Source organism: Motacilla alba, chromosome 3, assembly GCF_015832195.1.
Source record: "Motacilla alba alba isolate MOTALB_02 chromosome 3, Motacilla_alba_V1.0_pri, whole genome shotgun sequence".
In the NCBI taxonomy this organism is placed as follows: Eukaryota; Metazoa; Chordata; class Aves; order Passeriformes; family Motacillidae; genus Motacilla; species Motacilla alba.
In genome coordinates, this window is record NC_052018.1 from 111,256,478 (window position 1) to 111,266,830 (window position 10,353).

At 44.9% G+C, this 10,353-nt stretch overlaps 1 long non-coding RNA gene across 5 annotated transcripts in view; it reads right to left on the reverse strand.

Moving 5' to 3' along the window:
• The window catches only part of LOC119698844, a 193,687-nt gene extending 185,462 nt beyond the window's left edge, over positions 1-8,225 (reverse strand). For all 5 annotated transcript variants that reach the window (XR_005256288.1, XR_005256285.1, XR_005256287.1 and 2 more), the window contains exon 1: positions 8,013-8,225. This is a non-coding gene — a long non-coding RNA (uncharacterized LOC119698844). The remainder of the gene's footprint in view (positions 1-8,012) is intronic.
• Between the last annotated feature and the right edge of the window lie 2,128 nt (positions 8,226-10,353).

Genomic DNA, 10,353 nt, shown 5'->3' on the forward strand with positions numbered 1-10,353 from the left:
TTACCAAAAAAGCCTTAAAATAATTACATCAGTTCTTTTCAGAAGACATCCACAGCGTTGTCAGACAGCTTTAGAGTGTTCCAGGTCTCAAACAATGCTCTCCCTTTTATAGTTATTGTAACACACCTTTTGTCAGCTATTTATAAAATGCTCTGTAGTCTTCTTTAAACTTCATCTTTTCAAAAATAACTTCAGACCAAACAAGCTGTAATGGACAATTCAAGACGTCAGAAATGCATCTGCCTGAGACCACAGAACTTTTCAGCTTTCTCTTAGGAAGGAATAATCTGAAAGCAAATGTATCAGAAAGCTTGTGCCACAGTGTACCAAAGAATCAGCTAATATGATATGGCAAGTTTGAAGACCCAAAAGCATTTACAATATTTGTATTTTGTTTTTCTAATTGGATGTTGCTTCCTTTTTTTTTTTTTTTTTTTTGTTTGTTTCACTTGATGCTAAAGTCACGGAAATAAAAAAATCATTTAAGCATATCTGGCAATGGGGTTTTTTTGTTTATTTGGTTGGGGGTTTTTTTGGTAACTCAAAGTGAAATACACGAAACCAATTTAATCACAAAAGTACTACTTCCTTCAGGATGTCAGTAATTCTCAAAATTGCTTTAGATATTTGCTAGATATCAGAAATGGGTAATGCAGCATTTTAAGTGGCAGAAATGCATTAGTACTATGTAAGTACATGATCCTTAATGTACTAATCTCAGCAATATGTGTAATGAGAACTTTCAGTAACACTTTATTTTAAGTGTCCTCTGAGAAATGCTAATTTACAATGAAACACCTATGGAAGTACATGTGACATTTACATGAATACCAAATGAATTCATTTTGATCAATGCTGTTACAATGAATATGATATGAATTCACAATGATAGGGGGTTTAAAGAATTAGCGCATTTTCCTTGAACATCTCATGTTCTGAAGACCAGCACATGTTAAAAACCCACGTTACATGTTCACCAGGAGGTCTGTGTGTTGGGATGTGCAAGAGACACCCCATGGGGCTGTTTAAAGCATGTTTGCATCATTTAAAAAACTGACAAAGAACACCTGTTAGGAGTGGCACAGGTTCTCACTTCAGTGCCAGCAAGGAGATCTGAGCTGAGCTCCATGGATTCCCTGACTTGCTTTTGAGGACAGTGTATGGAATAACAGGCTGGACTTTGTACCCACTGCTCACCCAGGCACGTCACTACTCACCCACCCAAAACCCAGCAGTACAGCCTAGGGCAGAGCATTTCCATACCCAAGCATAATGTGCCTTGTGCATTAAAGAAAACTAACTGAGGAGCCCCTTCCAATCTGAGCATCAGCGTCAGGAAAAGACTGCCCAGGATTTGCAGCCTTTGGAAAGACAACATTTACTCCGAATGCCAGAGCAGGGGCTGAGGTTTCAAAAATCTGAGCCCCACTGTTGTCCTCTCTAACTGAGAAGCCTTGGAACAGCACCAAGATGTAGAGAAAATGTTTTGAAAGCCCTTAACAAGCTAACTGGTGGAGAAAAAAACATGGTCAAAAGCTACCAACAAACTGAAACAGCTGATTGAGCCGCTGCAGGATTGCTGTTAGCTCTCCCAAACCCATGAATGCTGGTTGCCCTGGTTGCCATTCCCTTCAGATCTGTGAAGTTTCAGATTATGTTCTGGTGACAATGCAGGCATTCCTGGTGGGTTACAGCTCTCTGGGCAGGCAGGGAGAGCAGTCCACCCCCAAATCCAGAAACTGCTGCGAGTCCATCTGCAAACTCTGTCCTTTCCATGGCAGAGGCCACAGCCAGTTACAGCTCCATTAAAATGGTCAGCATTTGAGTAATGAATAAGAGGAAGAAAGACAGACAGGAAGGCCCTAATAGAGCTGGTCTGAGCTATAGCAGAGCTTTACATTTCTGGGAAACAGCAACAAGGAATGATCACGGAATCACAGAGTAAGCTGAGTCAGAAGGGACCCACAAGAATCATCAGGCCCTGCACAGCACCATCCCCAAAAGTCACACAATGTGCAAGAGTATTTTCCAAACACTTCTTGAGCTCTGTCAGGCCTCAGCAACAAATCCTAATAAAAATCAGTGGCCCCTGACTAATTTTATTTCACTTGAAAAACCTTCACAGTAACTTTTTCTATGCATATTTTGTATCTTACATGGCAACAGTGATGCTCTTTAAACATGACTGTGAATTCTCCTCTTTTTCTTACTGCGAACCAGCCTTGGCTTTATTTAGGATTGTTTCCTCTCACATCCAGGTTCAGGGGCTGATGCCAATGAGCAATTGGGCTAATCAAGGTGTGACACCCGGCAGAGCAGAGGCTGAAGGGGCTCTGTGTGTGTTGGCTGAGTGCTGAAAGGTCCCACTGATTGCCAGCACTCGGCCTCTGCCTGGGCTATCAGGCGTCGGGAGCTCTCGGCAGCGACTCAAGGCTTGGAAAGGATACAGGAATCCTCTAACAGCACTGAAGGTGTCTCCTCACACAGTGCCAAATATCTCCTGTGAGACACTCCCACACTTCCCAGACACATCCTGTGCCCAGCACCAGCTCAGGGCTCCTCATTTCCATGGGGTTCATGTGCCTCGGCACCACAGAAATTCCCGTCTGCCATAAGGAAATCCGGTCCCCTCATGACCCTACTGCCAAAATTACCCCAAAAGTTACAGTTCAAGGTGCCTGTACAGATGGATGGCTACACTCCTGCAAGCACACACATGCACACATAATTACTCAGGGATAAAGCAGGCTTGTAAACTTCCCCTGTTTAGGCATCAAAGAAGGGACTGTTGATTTGACTGGGAATTAGAAGAGAGTTTAATAAAAGCATGAGAGAGATCCTGAAGTATTGTGTGCCTGTGTTGGCATGAGGTGCAGAAGGGCTGCAAAGCACCTCATTCTGTCATCAAAAAAAGAAAAAAAAGTTATTTGTTTGATGTTTACATTTAATTCAGTCATTTAGCCAAAAAGCCAGAAAAGTGGTAAAAGAAAACATGGTGTTTCATCTGTCTGTGGCTGGGATTAGTAACCTAAACAAGGAACAGACTACAGATAGCAAGTTTAAAACATGATGTAGAATAATAAGAATACCATTAATATAGTTTCTCACTCTACTTTTACTCATCTAGACCACATGGTTTTTGGGATGAAGTTGGTGCTATGAGATATCTGTTAAAATTCACATTTTGTATTCTCATTAGAAGCCTAGAATTCAGATGCCAAAAAAGAGTGGGGAAAGAAAGAGGTGAAAAATTGCAAAAAAATTTTCTCAGAAAATTGCCTCAGAATGAAATTCTGCCCTTTTCTTCTACTCCAAAAAGTCATTACCATCTGACAGCTGTTTAGTGGCATATGTGTGTTGGTGGTACCAGTCCAATTCCTAGTGGGCAGGTGTCTGCATCACAAAAGCCACCATCACAATTGGCACTAATTGGCACCCTTGCCGGCAGTCTCCATAAAGAAAATAAGGATTAGATGGCACTGAGATCAAATTATCCTGTCACTGTAAAGGTGATCCCCCCTCTAGGTCAGAAAGGCCTGTTGGCAGGACAGTTTGGGGAAGTTTGCACTTCCTGGGCTCTTGTTCCAATAGAGAGACATGAAATGTTGGGTGTCTGATGCTGGAAATGAGTCTCCTTTCACAGGCGCTTCCACATCGCCTTTCTAGCTGAATTTCAGAACAAAACAAAAAAAACAAAAAAAAAACCAAAAAAAAAAACCAACACCCAAACTCAAAATTCAAACAACAAACCAGAAAATTCCCTCTTAATTTGGACATTTCCCATACAAACTTGCTATTTGATGCAGATAGTCACCACATTGCTGTGCTGGGGTATCAGTATATCTGATGCCTTTCTTTGTATGTTTTTTTTTTTTTTCCCTTTTTTTTTTTTTTTTTTTTGGAACAGCATGCAAACTCTGTGATTTTTCTAAGTATAGGGTGCAAAATACCCTGGAAAGTGGGGGGGAGGGGGGATGTCTTACAGCTCAGCAAGCTTTATGAGGATATTCTCTTAGTTATTGAGATGAGTTGAATAATTCTCCACTAATTTATACACCAGTGAAACTGGCCTGTTGGCAAGTCCACAATTAATGCGAATGCCAAGTGGGATTGCAGCTTTGTTTCATCTAGGAAAACACTTAGCTGAACAGCAGCTTTCCCAGCTGAAAATGTGTGTCTGTCTTTAAACTTGCAACAGAAGCTGGCATTTCTTCGTTTCCATTCACTCTATCATTATGATGCATTATACAAAGTAATGATGTAATACTCTGGAAAGCTGAAACGCTAGCTCTTTGCCAAAAATAATAATACAAAAAGTGTACAATTATTTTCATCTATGAAAGCCACTCTCACTACATCTCCAGCTCCCCAGTCAAAGAGAAATCTTTCCTAATAGTAGATCATTTCTTTCTGTTTGTGAATCAAACATGAATGTGGAAGGGGGGGGACGCCAGCTCATCCGTGCTGAATTACAACTTTTAAAAGATGTAAACATATTCATCACTCCGGCACAGCAGCTTGTCACCACACATCCCTCACACCTGCATTTCAGTAGTGGTTTTCCCCTTACCTGTTGTTTCCCTCTGTAAGTGGCTGCACTGGGGCTGAGCATGAAGGGATTACTGGAGGCAAAAAAAGGCACCAGGACTTGGATCTTGGTCAAAGGATCAAAATGCCAGGAATTTTTCAGGCCCAATCTTACCAATCCTCAGTCACAAAAATTATGTATGCACGACGATGCTGCTTGGGCAGAGATGCAGCCTGCCCCAGAGCACAAAAAAGGCCATGAGGGAGCAGAAATGAGATGTCCTCTGCTTTGGGTCAAGCATCTGCTCTGCTGCTTTATCTCCCAGCCCCTACAGCCCCAGTGCCACACACACCCTGACAGCAAAGCCATGGAAATCGATACATGGTGGCCTCACCACGAGGACCAAAACACATCCACACGTTGCCCAGGTGGCCACAGATGGCCAGGGAAACTGCAGCTCCGTGACAAACAGTGCCAGGAGCGGGTGATGGAGGTGAAGCTTCACAGCAAACTCACCACCAGCGTGGTTTGTGTTTCGGTCACCGCGCTGGTGATCCCAGGATGGGGTTTGCCACTGTCGGTGCTCCGAGGACAGAGTGAGGTCTGGTTGAGCAGAGAGGTGAGGAGAGACCTGGGTGTGTCACAGAGCTCAAGATGGCTTTTTAGGAGGAAAACCGAGAAGCAGGATGAAAGGGAAGCGCCTGGGTGCGGGAGGCAGGCGCTGTGCATCAACCAGGAGCGGGTTTGCCAGGCACAGGGGCCCCTGCTCCCACAGTGATATACAACCCCACAGTAAGTGTACCTTAATAATACAATAAAGTGCTAGCTCTGATTAGAAAAGAAAGATGAATTCTTCTGCTAAACCAGGGTAACCCTAAAAGCGTGTTAACATGAAATACTAAATAAAATGCTACTCATCTATAATAAATCTTATTACACATTTTGGCAATTTTACTACTAACATACCGAAGGTTTCAAGCAATGTTTGAAAATAGAAATCTTAAATTGAATCATTGTTGCATGAATATATGCAAAATATTCATTTCTAGCACTGTGAGGGTTGAGTGCTTTTAAATTGGAGAAATCACTCATGACTTCACCTTTTCATGCAAGATAAAGTTGTATGTGGTAACATCATTACAATGTCATGAAAGAAGTGGAAATCATACAACAGTTCTGCCTAAAGCTAATATACAAAAAAGTACTTCTATATTTTTCAATATTGTCCAATATTTAAAGGTGCAGTACGAGGCTTTAAATATATTAAAAGAATCATTAGACTTCAGATGTCAGTGCGGCCTTCACTGAGTACTGAGACTAATAAAATCATTGATGAGATCTCTTTAATATTTAACAGAATTCATGTCTTAGGTACTAGCCTATTTCCAACTCCAGTATCTTCGGAGGGAACTAAATATAGAAATAAAAACAGCAAACGATTTATGTGACGGTCATTATGGATTTTTTTTTAACTAGGGCACTAAAATTAAACTATTTACTCAATAATACTGTCATAACAACAGAGAAAACGCTGCGACATTTAAATAGTCTTTCCTATAAATCCTTTAGCAGGAGATTACTTCAAAAGTACATAACATTTTTATACACATTAACAATCAGTAAATTCAATCAGCGAAAACGAACGAGCGGATTTTGCAGTGAGTTGCCGCACCATGAATCGCCAATATAGAGCTCAGAAGACTTCTGCACTCTTAAAGGTGTTTTAAAAGAGTGAGAAAGGCATAATTTGAGTTTATATACTTCTTTTCCTTTTCTTCCCTCTGATTAAAAAAAAAAAATTAGTCCTGAAAGTTCAGCCTCAGAAGTAGAAGTTACATTAAAAAAGCCTGCTGCATAGTTTAATTAGATTATTTTTTATAGCATGTGAGGTGGAAAAAGAGAAGAAAAATCAGGGTAAGGCAATCACCCAGTGTCAGCTTCAACTTTAAACCCTGGTACAAATGAAACAGATAGCTCTATCTCGTCACGGCAGCCGCCGCTCCAGAGCCTGGAGTCACGAAGATGCAAAGCCAAAACGTCTCCAGCTTCCAGTTCCAGCCCCGCCACCCCAAATATTCACGTTTGCTAAAACAGAAACGTGCGTTTCTAAATTACTGCCTCATTTTTATGTTAAAAAATATATTTTTTGAAGTCCCACCTGCCGTGGCCGGGCGGTTGCTAGGTGACGGTGCCGCACGGACCGTCGCCGGTGATGAATGGCCCGGCTGGCGGCGGTCCCCGCTCCGCCACCGCCACTCGTGCCCTCCGATGGCACTGCCACCAACCGGCACAGAGGCTGCAAAGGCCACAGTCAGATTTTGGCAGCAGGAGGGCTGGGCTGCCCTGCACCACCGGGCCAGGGGGATGTCAGTGTGTCACCACTGGCTTCACCACTCTTTTGGCTCGGGCAGCGGTGCCAAAGCCAATGGGGGTGTGAAACTGCCCCAAGGGGTCATGAGAGCCTGTCTGAAAAGTGGCGACAGCAGTGTTGTGCTCCAGGAGAACCCTCAACAGGCATGAGTGCTCAAAGCTGATGCTCCACAGTCTGCTGTGGCCACCGTCAGACCCTGGCCAGCACTGTCACCAAGCTCGTCCATATCCAAGCTTCTCGCAAAACAGGTTGTGGGCTCCTCTGGCATTGGTACGGCAAGTGGTGCACCTGTCTGGTGAACCCTCTGCTCATCCACCACATCTCCACCTTCACGGATCCCACTGGGATGCAGAAAGTGAGGGAAAGAGCCTTTTTAACAGAACCCATTGCATTTGAGCAGTAGGCAAGAGCGAGTCCTCCTGCAGACTGGCTGGGAATGAAAACCCCAGGCACAGGGAGGGCTGTTCCCTCACAGATAACCCCGACAAGCTGCCCTGGTCATCACAGGGTTCCTGTCTCCTGTCCTGACCGCACTGCCAAAACCATACCCATCATGAGATGCCCGGGAGCTGGGCACAACTGGGAAGTTCTTTGTTTCCCAGCTGACACCAGTGTAATTCCAGCCTCCATCAGCCTCCATCCAGCCTCTTCACTGGGGCTTCCACATGCTCATTTTGTTTAAAAACATACGGTGAGGACATGCCAATGAAACAAACAATTTGGTGGTGTTAATCCACAGATTATTGACAAGACGAATGAGATTCCTTGGGTCTAATGCTCCCCGCTACTCAAGGGCTAGCTAAGCTCTATTTTTTCAAATATGTGGATTTTGAAATGATGGATCATAATAACAGAGCTGGTGCCTATGAATGGGGATTGCAAACACTTAATATTTCAATAGAAGTGTGTGCAACATGATCCAATCACTCTGAAAAATGTACAAAATGGAAATATATAAAGAAAGCAGCTGGCATGAAAGAGAATAAACAAAGAAATATTGATAAAACTCTGTATGGATTAGGCAAAATATATTCAAGCGGCATTTGAATAATCTCATCTATATTTATATGTGTGTACATATATATACATTCAAAATACAGAAAGATTTCTTACCTCATCATTTCCCTGCTTTGAAGGACAGATCTCTAAATTAACACCCCGCCCTGCAAACCAGAGGGCTGTGCTCGTGCACGAGAGCCAGAACTCCCCAGATGCTGCTCATGCCTTGAGAGCATGCTCACGGCGCAGGGGCAGCTCTGAGAGGAGCTCGGCACCCCTCTGCCCCGATTCAGGGAAAGCACATTTCATGTTAAACTCACGAGGGACCCCTTGGAAGATCCATCCTGTCGTTCATTAGATTAATTTCTTGCGTGTTTTTTATACGGCGCACCCCAGCGGTTTGAGGACCAGGCCAGGAGGAACCATTTGCATTGCACTTCCACTGGAGTGTTTGCTGCCCTGTGTCTCTGAGGTAAAACCAATCTGGCCACTGAGAGCTGGTGCTATCTAAAAGCCCAGTTCGTTTCAAGGCAGGAAATGCACCGTTCTAACAGGCGGCTCCCTGACCCACGGCACGTCCCTGCAGCTGACTGGGAGAGCTGCTGGGGACCACGCACACCCGCTGAACCCACACCAAAGTTCCACAGGCTGGGTTAGGCCTCTAATTTAAAAAAAAATTAAGCTAAATGATGCTACTTTGCAACTGTTGCAGGCTAAGAGGGCACACACAAGTGGTGAGCGCAGCTCAGCTGATGGGAGGGAGCTCATTATGCTGAAGGAACTTCCTGTTGAATCTGAGCCCCAAGCCATGCTGCAGCTTGAGGAAGGAAGTGGTGGTAGCAACCTTCTCTCATGACTTTCTGCTTGCTTGCCCTCCCTGCACTTCTCCCACCAGATCATTGCCAGTTTTCTCCAGGCTACTTTGAGTTACACGGGGAACCAGCTCGCCACCTTCCAGCTCTCTACTGTCACTCAGGACCAGTTTACCCCTTTGGGCTTGTTTTGTGGGGTTTTCCCCTCTTTTAATCACAGCCGCCCTAAAAGCCACTTCCCCCCACCACAGCAGCCACCCTCTGCAGAGACAGAGATCACAGTCAGCTCCTCAAGGGTGTTTTTCCATGGGAGTATTCCATATCCCATCTCAGCCTCAGTGAGGCTCTCCACCAGCCATGTCACCCCATGAACCAGGGCTTCTCTGGAGCACCACGCAGCAGCGTGCCAGGCTCTTGGCTCTCCTGGCACGCTGCATTGCTGGCTGATGGGTCTCCAGCACTGCTCCCTGGTTTCACAAAGTGCCAGCTGTTTTTGGAGTGGAAAACAAAGCAAGAGCTGAGCCCCTTTAGTTTCCTGAGTCCGTGTGGCTGCATGTGATGCCTGGGAATAATTTTGCCAGCAAAACCCTCGGTCACAGCAATACTATCAGACACACACCACCTAAAATAGAATAGAAAAGAGAATAGTCTCAATCACTTAAAGCAGAGGCCCCATAGCCAGGAAGGGAGTGTGGGGCAGCAGCCCAGACTCTGCTGCTCTCCTCCCTCAGCTCAATAGTGTCATTTAGTGTCATTTACATTTAGTACTGTAAACCCTACACCCAAGTTCAACCCCAGAAGGTTAAGAGGTAGCGCTTCCCAACACATGCAGCTCCTGGCCACCCAGCACAATTCAGCTGACTCCAGAGACCAAACCCAGTATCTCTGCACGCCACAGCACAGCTCTACCTGCACTCCCCAAGCACAGGTTCTCTAGCACTGACTTCAGCGAGCAGAACTTTGAGCACTTCATCCTAATCTACCTGCAGTGGGTTTGCTGGTGGGCCAGCAGCTCTGTTTGCACAGTCCCTTAGCAGAATTGCACCTGCTTGGCTGTGTGACCCAGCAGACCTCTAGGTGGAACATATTGGGATCACCTTGCCTGGAAGCAACCCCATGGCAGCATTAAAATCTAGAAGGATGGAGGAGATTCAGACATCTTCTGGCAATGTGCTGCCATTTCCAGCTGAGCACTGAGAGACAGGACAGAAGGGTTTTGGTCCGGGTGTGAATTTCCAAGGACATCACAAACCAGGAGAGGATATCTGAAACCTGACCCAGCCACAACCAGAAGTTTAATTCTGCCTTTTTACGTTCCTGGTTTGCTCCTGTCTTACTTTGCCAGCGTATGTCTGAGCACTTACAAATTCCAAGCAGTCTGTATTTCCCCCAGATTTACACGCAACTCTGGTCAAAATCTGTCGCTGAATACCAGACTTGAATAATGAGCCTGAGATATTCTATCGCATTTCTGACTCACATGATAGGAAGCAGCACAATGAGACACACACAGAGCCCAGAGCAGAGGTTTCAAACAGCAGCAGCTTTTCTCCTGGCACAGGGCAGGGGCGCCTTGGTTTCTTGAGCAGGTGGGCTACCTGACAAGCAGCAAGCCCCCTTCCTTTTGACTACCAGGCTTTAAA